Genomic DNA, 12,862 nt, shown 5'->3' with positions numbered 1-12,862 from the left:
TCAGCAGGAAAAATAAATTTATCCACCTTTACCAATACGTCTTCTATGATTCCACGTGGATACTTGATGGATCGATCTGCTAGTTGCAAATAAATGGTTGTTTGTTTCATCTCTTCAAGTCCAAATTTCTTGCAAACAGAAAGTGGCATAAGATTAATACTAGCACCAAGATCACATAAAACTTTATCAAAAAATGAATTTCCAATGGTGCATGGCAAAGTGAAACTCCCTGGATCTTTTAATTTTTGAGTTAATTTGTTTTGAAAAATAGCACTGCATTCTTCAGAAAGCTTCACTATTTCGAACTCCTCCATCCTTCTCTTCTTGGAAATGATGTCCTTCAAGAATTTTACATAATTTGGCATTTGTTCCAAGGCATTTGCAAAAGGAATATTTATGTGAATTTTCTTAAAAATATCCAAAAACTTAGAAAATTGCTTATCTAATTTTTTTTTTTTTTTTGAAAACGTTGAGGATAAGGAAGTGGAGTAGAGAGAATAAGAGGATTGTCAGGAAATGAAATTCCCGGAGGCATGTCAGTCTCTCCTAGTGTATCACCCTTTTCTTCTACTTTATTCTTGCTTTAGCCATTGTTTTCAGCTGTAGGGGTGGACTTGGTTTCCTTTGATGGTGGCCTCTCAATTTCTTTTCCACTCCTAAGTGTGATGGCCTTGCACTGTTCTTTGGGATTCACTTCTGTGTTGTTAGGAAAAGTTCCTTTTTGTTGGGCATTGATGGTCGTGGCTAGTTGTCTAATTTGCACTTCAATATTCTTTATAGTAGCTCCCATGTTGCTACAATGAGTCTCAATGTTGTCCAACCGTGCATCAGTCTTTTTAAACCTTGCATTTGCCTCCTCAACAAAGGAAACCATTGCATCCTCAAGTGACATCTTCTTCTCGCTTTGTTGACTATCAAATCATGGAGGAGGTTGCAGCACATTCTTTGTATTTCCATAAGACAAATTCTCATGATTTCGAAGCCCTGGATGGTAATAATTTGGCATAGGATTACCACGATAGTTGTAGTTCCGATTATTGATGTATTGAACTTGATCTTGACTCGCTTTATTACTCGGAACTGTCATACTTGTAGCTGCAACATATTCTGCACTTTGTGGTATCCTTTGGGTTGTCAAAGCTAAAATCTGATGGGATAAAGTAGCAACTTGAGCTGAAAGGGCTGCTAACAGCTCCAATTCATGAATCCTAGCAACTTTCTTAGTCATAGTTCTTTCAGTTGGCTATTGATAGTTGTTTGAGGCAATTTCTTCCAAAAGATAGGTAGCACCCTCAGCTATCTTTGACATCAAAGTTCCACCAGAAGTGGCATCAACTATGGTTCGAGTTTGCTCATTTAACCCATTATAAAAAATCTGAACTTGCAACCAATCTGGCAATCCATGTTGAGGGCAACATCGAATCAAATCTTTATATCTTTCCCATGCTTCATAGAGTGACTCGAAATTATTTTGCTTGAATTGACCAATCTGATTCCTGAGTTGGGCTGTTTTTGCAGGTGGAAAGAATTTAACAAGAAACCTTTCAGCCATGTCCTGCCAACTAGTGATGCTTCCCGGTTGTAGAGATTGTAGCCAATCTCTTGCCCTGTCCCTCAAAGAGAAAGGAAATAATCTCAGTCTAATGGTATCTTCAGTAACACCATTAATCTTTATTGTGTCAAAATCTTTAAGAACATCGCCAAATGAATATTGGGATCATCAAGTGGTGATCCACTAAACTGGGCTTGTTGCACCATACTGATCAAGGCTGGTTTGAGCTCAAAATTATTGGCATTAATGGTCTGGCGTCTTATACCCGAGTAGTTGTTATTCACAATTGGTCGTACATAATCCTTCAAGTTGCATGGCTGTAATCATGTTGTCCGTCAGCCATGGCTATTACTTTCTTCTTTCTTTGTGATCTAAGAGTTCTTTCAAGTTTCGGATCAAAAGGAGTAATGTCACGAGTTCTAGCACGGCGCATCCAATGTCAAAAACACACCTGGAGAAAAAAAAAATAATAAAAATAAAGAAAAATAAAATTATAAATTAAAACCAAGATTACTTTGTATCAATATTGGCAAAAATAAGAAGAAATCAATCCCCGAGAACGGCGCCAAAAACTTGATCGGTGCAAAACTGCAAGTGCACAGTAATGTAGTTTTATAGTAAAGTGATGAGAAAAGTATCATCTTCAGGGATTGGTATCTTACTTTTGACAAATACTGAAATTGTACTAATATTGACTTTATTTAGAAAAGTCACTAAGATTTTTGTAATTGTAAATTAAAATAAAATTAATTCAAAGGAAAAGAAAACTGTTTGTTCGAAGATCAACTCAATGGGAAATAAAACTTCTAGGAAATCGATTTCACCTAATCCCTCACAATGTTTTACTCATCTAACTAATTGAATTTAATTATCTCTGTTTGTTAGCAAATCTCCACAAACATCCAAAAGCCTCTTTCGATAGTCAATTGAAAATTATTCTTGTTCATCATTTTTCACAAGAGTATGCAAATTAATAAAGTAAGAAAGCAATAATATCAATGATTTTAATACTACATAAGTTCATATAAGTCTTTCGATCTCTATATTTACCTATGCCGAAATATCCAAGATCTATCCTATAATTCCCTCTTTCGATAGCAAATCACAAGATTAAAATCATATAATTAATGGCCAGTTAATTAGAAGCAATAAGTTCAAAATAAATCAGACAAATATAAAAGATAAATACTTCAAATTAACATAGAAAAGTAAGATAGTTCGGAACTAAATTACTTCGTTTTTCTAGAATAAAGAAAATTTAGTTCATGCTAAAAATTAAATTCAACATAAACGAATTCACCATAATTTTTTTGAGAGAATAATAGAAGAAAATGAACACTGAAAATGCTCCTCGCAGTCCAAAGTGTTGTCCCTTGCAAGCCGCAGCGTCTGAAACGAAAAACTCCAGAGAAATGACCCTCTGAAAAACCCTCCAATTTCATGCTAATGATATGCTTAAATATGGTAGGAAAGAAACCCTAATGTCTTTATATTCCCGCACACAAAATCGCCTAAAGTTTAAGACTCTACTTGGCAGCCACGTATGTGCTTCAGGAGTTCAAATTTGGAAAACTTTATTACATTGTAGCCCTTTAAGATAGATTTTCAACGCATCAAGAATCGCATCAATTCGATATTAGAGTGGAAAGTTATGATTAAAATAGTAAAGTGTGTCCATGCTATCTACTAGCGTGTTTTGGACTCTTATCCGAATTACTCTCAAACCCCATCATTATCCTTATTTGAAGAGTCCAACACTCATTGAAAGTTCTTAGATTGTTCAAACGTCTTGCCCACTTGAAAGTCCTTTGAATTCGAATAGGTTTGGACTTGCTCTTTTATAAACCTTAAATTAAACATAAAAATATGCTTAGGAGTATCCCAAAGTAAATAGAAACTTAATTCAAGAGTACACATTAATTCTAATGATTTGTATTAACAGTTTAGCATTTTAGTCCAATAATAGGGTATTTAGACTAAAGTTTAAAGTTAAGAAGTGATAAAATATAATAAATTATGCAAGACATCACCTTACATCGAGAAATCGTGCAGAATTATGTTACTGGTGATTTTGGAAAGATGTATACGGCTGATGGAGAGGTACTGGATGTAGTGGGAGTGGGTGATGTGCGCATCACACCTCTAAATAGGAGCTTGTGGACTTTACAGCAAGTCAGACATGTTCCAAATCTAAGGAAAAACCTTATCTCTGTAGGGTAGCTTAATGACAGCAATTTTGCAGTAGCGTTCTTTGGAAAAGCTTGGAAGATCACTAAGGGTGCGCTAGTCCTAGCGCATAGTAAGAGATCTAACTCTTTATATTTAACATCAAGGTCCAGTGATGTGCAGGGAAATACAAGAGTGCAAAAATGCAAGCTTGATCACACGAAACACGTGAGGAAGCCATAGGGAGTTAGCTTTGCCCTTTTTCATGAAAGCCTGGGAAAGTTGGCTAAGGTTTCTAAGATCGGTTCGAGACTGGAAACTCCTGGTACAGTGGGAGTTGTTAGTTGCCCTGTGAATGTGCTGACTAAGGGTGATGTATGTGGAAGACTGAAGTGAGGATTGACTTTAATGCGTCTTCTAGCTTGAAGACGGGAGCTGTGAGCTGCAGAAATGATAGGGCTTGGCTGGAAACAGTGGCTAGCATGTGGAGACCCAGTCTCCAAGTGGGAGATTGTTGGGGTATATGTGGAGACAGATTTTGGAGCTGAAAAAGTGTTTGCTAAAAGTTGGCTCGACAGTTGGAGACTGACTCTGGAGCTCAAGTCCGAGAGTCCCGCTCGACACCCCGCTCGAGCGAGACACAAACCCTAACGACTCTCGCTCGACACTTCGCTTGAGCTAATGTTCATTTGGCTGTTTGCTCAAGGTGTGCTCGACACACCGCTCGAGTGAAGTACGTAGTTTTGTTAGATTAGAGTTTCCAGTGCCACTCACGATATATATGTCATATTAGACTTGTGTTGGACTGCCTCAAGCATATTTTGAGAGAGAGCAATTTTCTAATTAGTGCATATTGTGTGAGAGAGCAAAAAGCCCTAGAGAGTGTGAGTTGAGATAGAGTGATTGTAATCTCCTCTGATTAATAAGATTTTTGTAACTCTGTGGACGTAGGCAATTTTCTGAACCACATATATTGTGCATCGTGTTCTTGATTGTGTTGCTTTCACTTTATTTGTCATCTTTGGTGTGTGTGTGTTTGTATAACATTTCACAACATATACTTCTAAAAGCATTTGCATATATAAATTGGAGAGTCTTTTGATCTCTCATATATAAATGTTATTGAGTGGTAGAAGAAATGAAAGATCAGTCTATATTAATTAAGTTATGAATCTTGCTGATGAGTATAGTTAATTATTCTGGCATGTATACTAAAAAGAGTTTTTGATGATCTGATCTCTCCACTTAATTAAACAAAATTTATAATTTAATTTCTCATCACTACTATCCTACAATACAAGTCATATATAATTTACAAAAAATTAAATATCAATACTAGATTCATAAAGAGATCTTACTGAGTAAACTTACAAATTGACATGGTCTAATATGACACCACGTTAAATCTATTTTACATTAAATTGAATTTTACAGTCCAAGGAACCATATCCGACAATTATATCAAGTTGTGAATTATTTGTGAAATAAGCATTTGATCTCCAAACTCAATACGTGCAAATATAAAAATAATAAATAAGGTAGACAAAGATACTGAATTCTAATCATATATATATATATATATATATATATATATCTTAATATTGTACAATGTTTCTCCATTATAAATATTAAACTTATGTTAACACATGGGGAATGAATCATGCCGCGAGCTACCGAACTAGCCTATCGATCATGCGTGCCTGCATTGTCATCTTGTAAACTTTTCCCAGTCGGTGAATAATGCTGATTGCTGAACACAGATATACACAGATCGAATCAGTAGCTTGGAAACGATATTCACGTGTATTCTTTTAATTTGTTGCATAGAGACAAACCCACTGTATTAGCTGCACATTTAAGACAAACCCACAACATTATATTAATAGATATCTATCTTTTTAACTTGAAAAATATATTGATCTTTCTCCACCATGCATACTTTATTCAGACAAAGAGGCGGAAAAGTTCATCTGCCCCAATGTCGGAGTCGAAGTCAGTCAGAAAACCGATCCGGCTCTGACAAAAACTGCACAAATACCTCTGACTCCGGCTCCATTTTTTCGAAGCTCCGACTCAAATGGTTACAGAGTCAGTATAACTGGAGTCAAATAGTCGGACTTTTGCAAAGTCCTACCTTTTGGACGTGACTATTACAACATCATATTCTCGTTGGAATCCTCTTATTATAGGAGAGGCTAGATAGTAGTCACTACCAGATATTCTCTCAAGATAAACATGAGTCTAATCATATCGATCCCAACCACACACAATGGTACTACTAAAGTGGTACTAAACTGGTGGGTATAAGGGATAATGGATATGAGTATGATTTTCTTTGCATCTTACTCATAGCTAGAGCTGACTTAAATCCATGACGTCCCATCCACCATACCAAGTGATCAGAGTAAACTAGCTTTTTCACCAAGGTTCTTTGTTTTTAACGAAGAGGGACATCTCTTAATTTTATTAATAGTCTTCATTCTCAACGCAGGAATACCGAGCACAAAAAGAAAGCCTGAGGTTACAAAACTCTAAAACCAAGGCTTTAAAAGAAGTTATCAAAATCTGCAATATTACATCTCACAGTAATACTAACAACTCTATGCTAGAAATCCTTTTACAAAGTATACAGAATGAAAGAGAGACAATCTAGATCTAAATGAAGGTAGAACAAATTTTCAAGTGTACAAAATGTAATGCCTCGATCCCAAAGGTCCGGAGAGTTAGCTCTTAATACTTAATATCAACTTCAATAACACAACTATAAAATCCAGAAAACTCCATAAAATGTTAATCCAATTAATCAATCCAAATATCTAAGTTCCTTCATAGAGACAACAAAGAAATTCTCTATAACATAAATTATAAATTCTCCAAAAACTCGAAAATATCTTTAACTCATCAAATCAAAATACCCGAAAAATAAATCAGTTTCCTAACTATGACTCTCAAATAAGCACTTATACCCTCAGACACTTATTCCACAACGATCATCACACCTTGCTAAAACTTCTTACTTTTGTTCTCCAGCTGAAGCATCAAAATTATCTGAAAAATATATGGAGATAAGGGGTGAGTTATCAACAACTCAGTCAGCAGAGAACATATACTAGTGTGTAAACATGAGCATTTACAGAGTTCAGAATGCATAAACTGAAACATCACATCTTATCTTATCATATCAGAACAAATACCTTGTTTAACCCCCGTGGTAGGGTTGTGCAAATCCCGGTAGCTAACCGAGCAGAAACAGAATGTGAATCTTTCCCTTATTCATTCTCGGAGTCCCGAGTGTGCACATACGAAAGACTACGCAGAAAACCATTTTGTTTTCAAAGTGGGCGCACCAGAAACAGAAAAGTTGGTACCAACCAGAACAGAGGTTTTCATAAATCACATCATATCATATCAGAGTACAAAACATCTTCAGAACAAAATAGAATCAGATCTCAAAAACATAATTTATGCACAAAATTACGTATTTACTCTCTTTTGCACAGTTCAGAAACAGAAGTCAAAAATAAGCTCATGTTTACACCAGACATGCCAGAAAATACTTTATTCTTAAACAGAATCTCATGAGTAACGCAGAACAAATAACTGAGCTAGTTCAAATTTCTTTTCATAACCAAATATGTATATTTTCCAAAAATAACCTCAGCTCATTTTATTTTAATGCAAAGTTTAGTATAGGAACCCTACTTACCTTGACTTCTTAGCTTTTTCGGAATTTTTCTAAAAAATGTCGAATAATAATTAAGCGTTACCTATAAAATAATCACGTAATTCTCGTAAATTTCCAATTAATCACGTATTTCAATATTTAATCCTAAGCTTCTAAAATAACCTATTTAATTTCTCAAAACCTAAAATTTCTTAACTTCAAATTATAAATCATCACTTTCTAAAATCATCAATATTGATTTAATAACTTTGACTAAAACATTTAAAAATCTTACCTATTTATTATTGAAAACAAACTATAAAGTTTAATACTAGATAATATAATTATCTCAAAATATTTTAAAATAAACCATAACTATTATCATATCTAAAGTGTAAAAATAACATTACACCAATATTGTTTACTCTTAAAATAAATCTTTACTTAATAACATGTTAAAATACTTAAGATATCTCTGTAAACATAAATATATTAGAGATTACTAACTCATATTAAAGTTTAAAACACCTTAACGAAACTTGTAGCTCAAATGGTAATAATGTAATTTTATTTAATTAAACAATACATTACCCAAGTTACGTAAACTCATGTTAACAAAAACTACCTTGACAAAAACTCATGTTACGTAAAAGCAAAACAGCAGTTTGTGAGGCAGAGGCTCACCGAAAGATTGAGAGCTCGACGGGCGGCGAGTTGGGTGGTGGTTATGACAGAAAAAGGGGCGGTTGAGCTCGTGGGGCAGAAAGAGAGATGAGTGAGAGAGAGAGAGAGAGAGAGAGAGAGAGAGAACGGAAAGAACGGCGAGGAGGCCGTGGCACTTTGTGAGCTTACCAGAAGGTGGTCCCGGTGGACCTAGGTGCACGACCGGCGTCCGCTGGTGGTTCTTGCTTGAGGCTGAGCAGTTGGCGGTGGGGCACTGTGGTTTACTAATGGTGGCTGTTGAATGTGTTTTCCAATGGTCGCTCTGGGCGTCGGTTTTACGTGGAGATGGAGGTTGGGGTGGACGAACCGGGCAGTAGTGGTGACGCACACATTTGGGCTTCCGTGAGGGTGTTGGATGGCAACGGGGATGGCTTAAAGGTGCAGAGATGACTATGGGAAACCGAGAGGGGAGGGAGAAAAAGAAGAAGCGGCTATTCTAGGTTTTCATCATGCACACTGGTGGTTGGCTATGGGTGCAACGTTGACGAGTGCTGAGTCGAGTGGCTACGGGTTGTGTGAATGAGGCGTTGGGCTTGTTGGGATGAAGACTATCGTGGGAGGTTTGTGGCTACTTCTTTTTTTTTTCAGGAGAGGAGTACATGTATATAAAGAGTTGATTGGAAAAACCCTAAAGAAAGATAGGAAGGAGACGTGCAAGATCATGCATGTCGTGGCAGTGAAAAAAAAAAAACATTGAGCTTGACTGGGTCCGGGTGTTACACAAATTGTCTACCAACTGCTTTACAGAAGAGGAAAATTGAAAGTTGAATAAAATATTGTTAGACTATTATTTTTTAACATTATTATTATTTTAAGATTTGAAATTTTTGAATTATTTATTATATTTTATATGAAAATTTGTTAAAATTGTAATGATGAGATGAAATGAGATGAGATAAAATGAATTGAGAGGATTTCTCAAGCCTAATTCTTGTACTCCAGATATCTACGCCGCAACAATAAATATTTTTAGTAACTGCCACAACATTTTTATATTGTCGATTGTAATATTTAAGCCATCGTCTTATAGTTGCACTAGATATATAGTACTAGTGACTCCTCGTCCATTCCAAAGCATGGCTCTTGAAGAAAAGTCAAGTGACTCCACTATTGTTCGACGATCAGGAAATTTCCATCCTAGCATTTGGCATGATGATTACATCCAATCATTAAAAAGTGAATATGTGGTAAATCTTGCTATGTCTATTATTTTTTAGTTTTGATCTCGATAGTTCTTGCATTATCAGTGCCTCATGACTAATCAGTGAAATTTAGATTGGCAGGGGGAGTCATACACTAGAAAAATTGATAACTTGAAGGAAGAAGTGACAAAGATGTTACACAAAATGGTGGATCCTGTAAAGCTGGTCAAGATGATTGATATCTTGCAAAGACTTGGAGTATCTTACCACTTTGAAGATGAAATAACGAGGATATTGGACAAAATACAGAATACTCATTATGGAGGTGGTGATTGCAAGGAGAAGAGTTTATATGCCACAACTCTCGAATTTAGATTGCTATGACAAAAGAGATATAATGTACCTCAAGGTAAACAACATGCATGCTAGTAATTAATGCTTAACAAAAATAAACAGACACATCATTTACCAACAAGTGAGCTTTGTTGATTATAGAGGTTTTCAAGAGTTTTACCAATGAAAAGGGAAATTTCTATGAATGTATTTGTGTTGATCTGAAGGGAACAGTGGTTGGCATGTGGAGAGCCAGTCTCTAAGTGGGAGATTGTTTGGGTGTATGTTGAGACTGGTTTTGGAGTTGAAAATCGAGAAACAAAATGTTTGCTTGATGTGCGCTCGAGCGAAGTTCGCTCGACATGCACTCCACAGTGGGCTCGAGCGGAGCTCAACCCTTGAGTTCGCTCGAGTCCCGCGTGATGGTGAGCTCGAGCGAGACATAAACCCTAGTGTTCGCTCGACCTCTGCTCGACACCCCACTCGAGCCAATGTTGATTTGGCCGTTCACTCGAGGCGCTCTAGACACGCCACAGGAGCGAAGACCGCAGATTTTGCCAGATTAGGATTTTCAGAGCCGTTTGCTATATATTTGTCATATTTGACTTGTTTTGTATGACTTTCAGCATATTTTGATAGAGAACAATTGTCAAATAAGTGCATATTGTGTGAGAGAGCAAAAAGCCCTAGAGAGTGTGAGTTAAGATTGAGTGATTGCAATCTCCTCTGATTAATAAGATTTCTGCAGTTCTGTGGACGTAAGCAATTTGCCGAACCACATATATTGTGTGTTATGTGCTTAATTGTGATTGCATTTATTTTATTTTCCATTGTTGGTGTGTGTATTTTGCATAACAAATAGTATCAAGAGCCAAGGTCTGATCTGAAGGAGAATGATGGCTGGAGATAAAGTGATCACACCCGAGATCGAGAAGTTCAACGGTACTGATTTTGGGTATTGGAAAATGCAGATGGAGGACTATTTTTATGGGAAGATGTTCCACCTTCCACTGTTGGAAAAGAAACTGGAGAGCATGGATGATGCTGAGTGGACCCTGCTAGATCGACAGATTCTAGGGCTTGTTCGACTAACCTTGTCCAGAATAGTGGCGCACAATGTCAGTAAAGAGAGAACCACGATGGATCTCATGGCGACTTTGTCAGGTATGTATGAAAAACCGTCGCCAAATAATAAAGTGCACTTGATGAAAAAATTGTTCAATCTGAAGATGTCAGAAGGTATGTCTGCAGCCCAACAATTGAATGAATTCAATACGATCACAAATCAACTTTCTTCTATAGAGATTGAGTTTGATGATGAGATCAGAGCGTTGATTATGTTGGCATCGTTGCTAAATAGTTCGGAGGCCCTGAGGAAGGTTGTGAGTAGTTTAGCCGGCAAGACAAAACTGAACAATGATGACATATGTGACATGTTACTTACTGAAGAGGTACGTAGGAGAGACTCGGGTTAGTTCTCAAGTTCAGGATTTGCCTTGAATATTGAGAATAGGGGCAGAGGACATGACAAGTCAAACTGCAAGAGCAGATAGAAGAGCAAGACGAGATCTGAAAAACATATCATGTACTGGAGTTGTGTCAAGCCAGGCCACATTAAGAAAAACTGCAAGAATCAAGGAAGTGCTAAGGATGACGCGATGAATATAGTGGCAGATGAAATTCATGATGCCTTACTTCTTGCAGTGCCCAATCTAATTGATGATTGGGTATTGGATTCAGGGTCTTCGTTCCATAGCACCTCACATGGTAAAATCATGTAGAATTATGTTGCTAGTGATTTTGGAAAGATGTATGTTGCTGATGGAGAGGCACTGGATGTAGTAGGAGTGGGTGATGTGCACATCAGACTTCCAAACAGGGGTGTGTGAACTTTACAACAAGTCAGACAAGCTCCAGATCTGAAGAAAGACTTGATCCTTGTGGGACAGCTTGATGACAGCGGTTTTGCAGTAGCATTCTCTATAGAAGCTTGGAAGATCACTAAGAGTGCGCTGGTCTTAGCGCATGGTAGCAGATTTAATTCTTTGTATTCAACATCAAGATCCAGTGATATGCAGGAAAATACAATAGTGCAAAAATGCAGATTTGATCATGCGAAACATGTGAGGAAGCCAAAAAGAGTCAACTTTGTCGTTCCTCATGAAAGCCTGGAAAAGTTGGTTGAGGTTGCCAAGATCGGTTCAAGACCGAATACTTCTGGTGCAATGGGAGTTATGAGTTAGCTAGTGGATGTGCTGACTAAGGACGATGTACGTGGAAGACTGAAGTCGGGCTTGGCTTTAGTGCGTCTTCTAGCTTGAAGACGGGAGCTATGAGCTGCAGAGATGATAGAGCTTGGCAGAAATAGTGGTTGGCATGTGGAGACCCAGTCTCGAAGTGGGAGATTGTTGGGGTGTATGTGGAGACCGGTTTTAGAGCTAAAAATCGAGAAACAGAATGTTTGCTTGATGTGCACTTGACAGTGCGCTTAAGTGAAGTTCGCTCAAAGTGCACTCGACAGTGGGCTCGAGCGAAGCTCGAGCCGTGACTTCGCTCAAGTCCTGCACGATAATAAGCTCGAGCGAGACACAAATCCTAGTGTTTGCTCAACCTCCACTCGAGCCAATGTTGATTTGGTCGTTCGCTCAAGGTGCACTGGACACGCTGTTCGAGCGAAGAACGCAGATTTCGCCAGATTAGGATTTCTAGTGTTGTTTGCTATATATTTATCATATTTGACTTGTTTTGTATGACTCTCAGCATATTTTGAGAGAGAATAATTGTCAAGTGAGTACATATTCTGTGAGAGAGCAAAAAGCTCTAGAGAGTATGAATTGAGATTGAGTGATTGTAATCTCTTCTGGTTAATAAAATTTCTGCAGCTCTATGGACATAGTTAATTTGCCTAACTACGTTTATTGTGCATAGTTTGCTTGATTGTAATTGATTTTACTTGATTTGTTATCATTGGTGTGTGTGTTTTGCACAACATTTCACAACACCTCCCATTCGATGCAAGGGCATGGCCACTGGCAAGATCTCAAGCCATTTCAATATTGTTGTTCGTCGATCAGCAAATTACCAACTTTCCATTTGGCACTATGATTACACCCAATCGTAGAGAAGTGAATATCTGGTATGTGCATTCATGTCATACATTTTTATAGTTAGTTCTTGTATTGTTGATTGTGAATTATTTGGCTAATTAGTTTAACTAATGAAAAAATTGAATTGCCAGGGCCAATCGTGGATCGAATGAGTTAATAAGTTGAAGGGAGAAGC

At 37.2% G+C, this 12,862-nt stretch overlaps 1 non-coding gene across 1 annotated transcript; it reads left to right on the top strand.

The window, feature by feature from the left end:
• The first annotated feature begins 1,397 nt into the window (after positions 1-1,397).
• On the top strand, positions 1,398-1,504 carry LOC121256802. The gene has a single exon (XR_005939092.1). It is a non-coding gene; the product is annotated as a small nucleolar RNA R71 (small nucleolar RNA).
• The last annotated feature ends 11,358 nt before the right edge of the window (positions 1,505-12,862 follow it).

The sequence above is a fragment of the Juglans microcarpa x Juglans regia genome, chromosome 3D (genome assembly GCF_004785595.1).
Source record: "Juglans microcarpa x Juglans regia isolate MS1-56 chromosome 3D, Jm3101_v1.0, whole genome shotgun sequence".
In the NCBI taxonomy this organism is placed as follows: Eukaryota; Viridiplantae; Streptophyta; class Magnoliopsida; order Fagales; family Juglandaceae; genus Juglans; species Juglans microcarpa x Juglans regia.
This window is presented reverse-complemented; position numbering and strand designations above follow the sequence as displayed.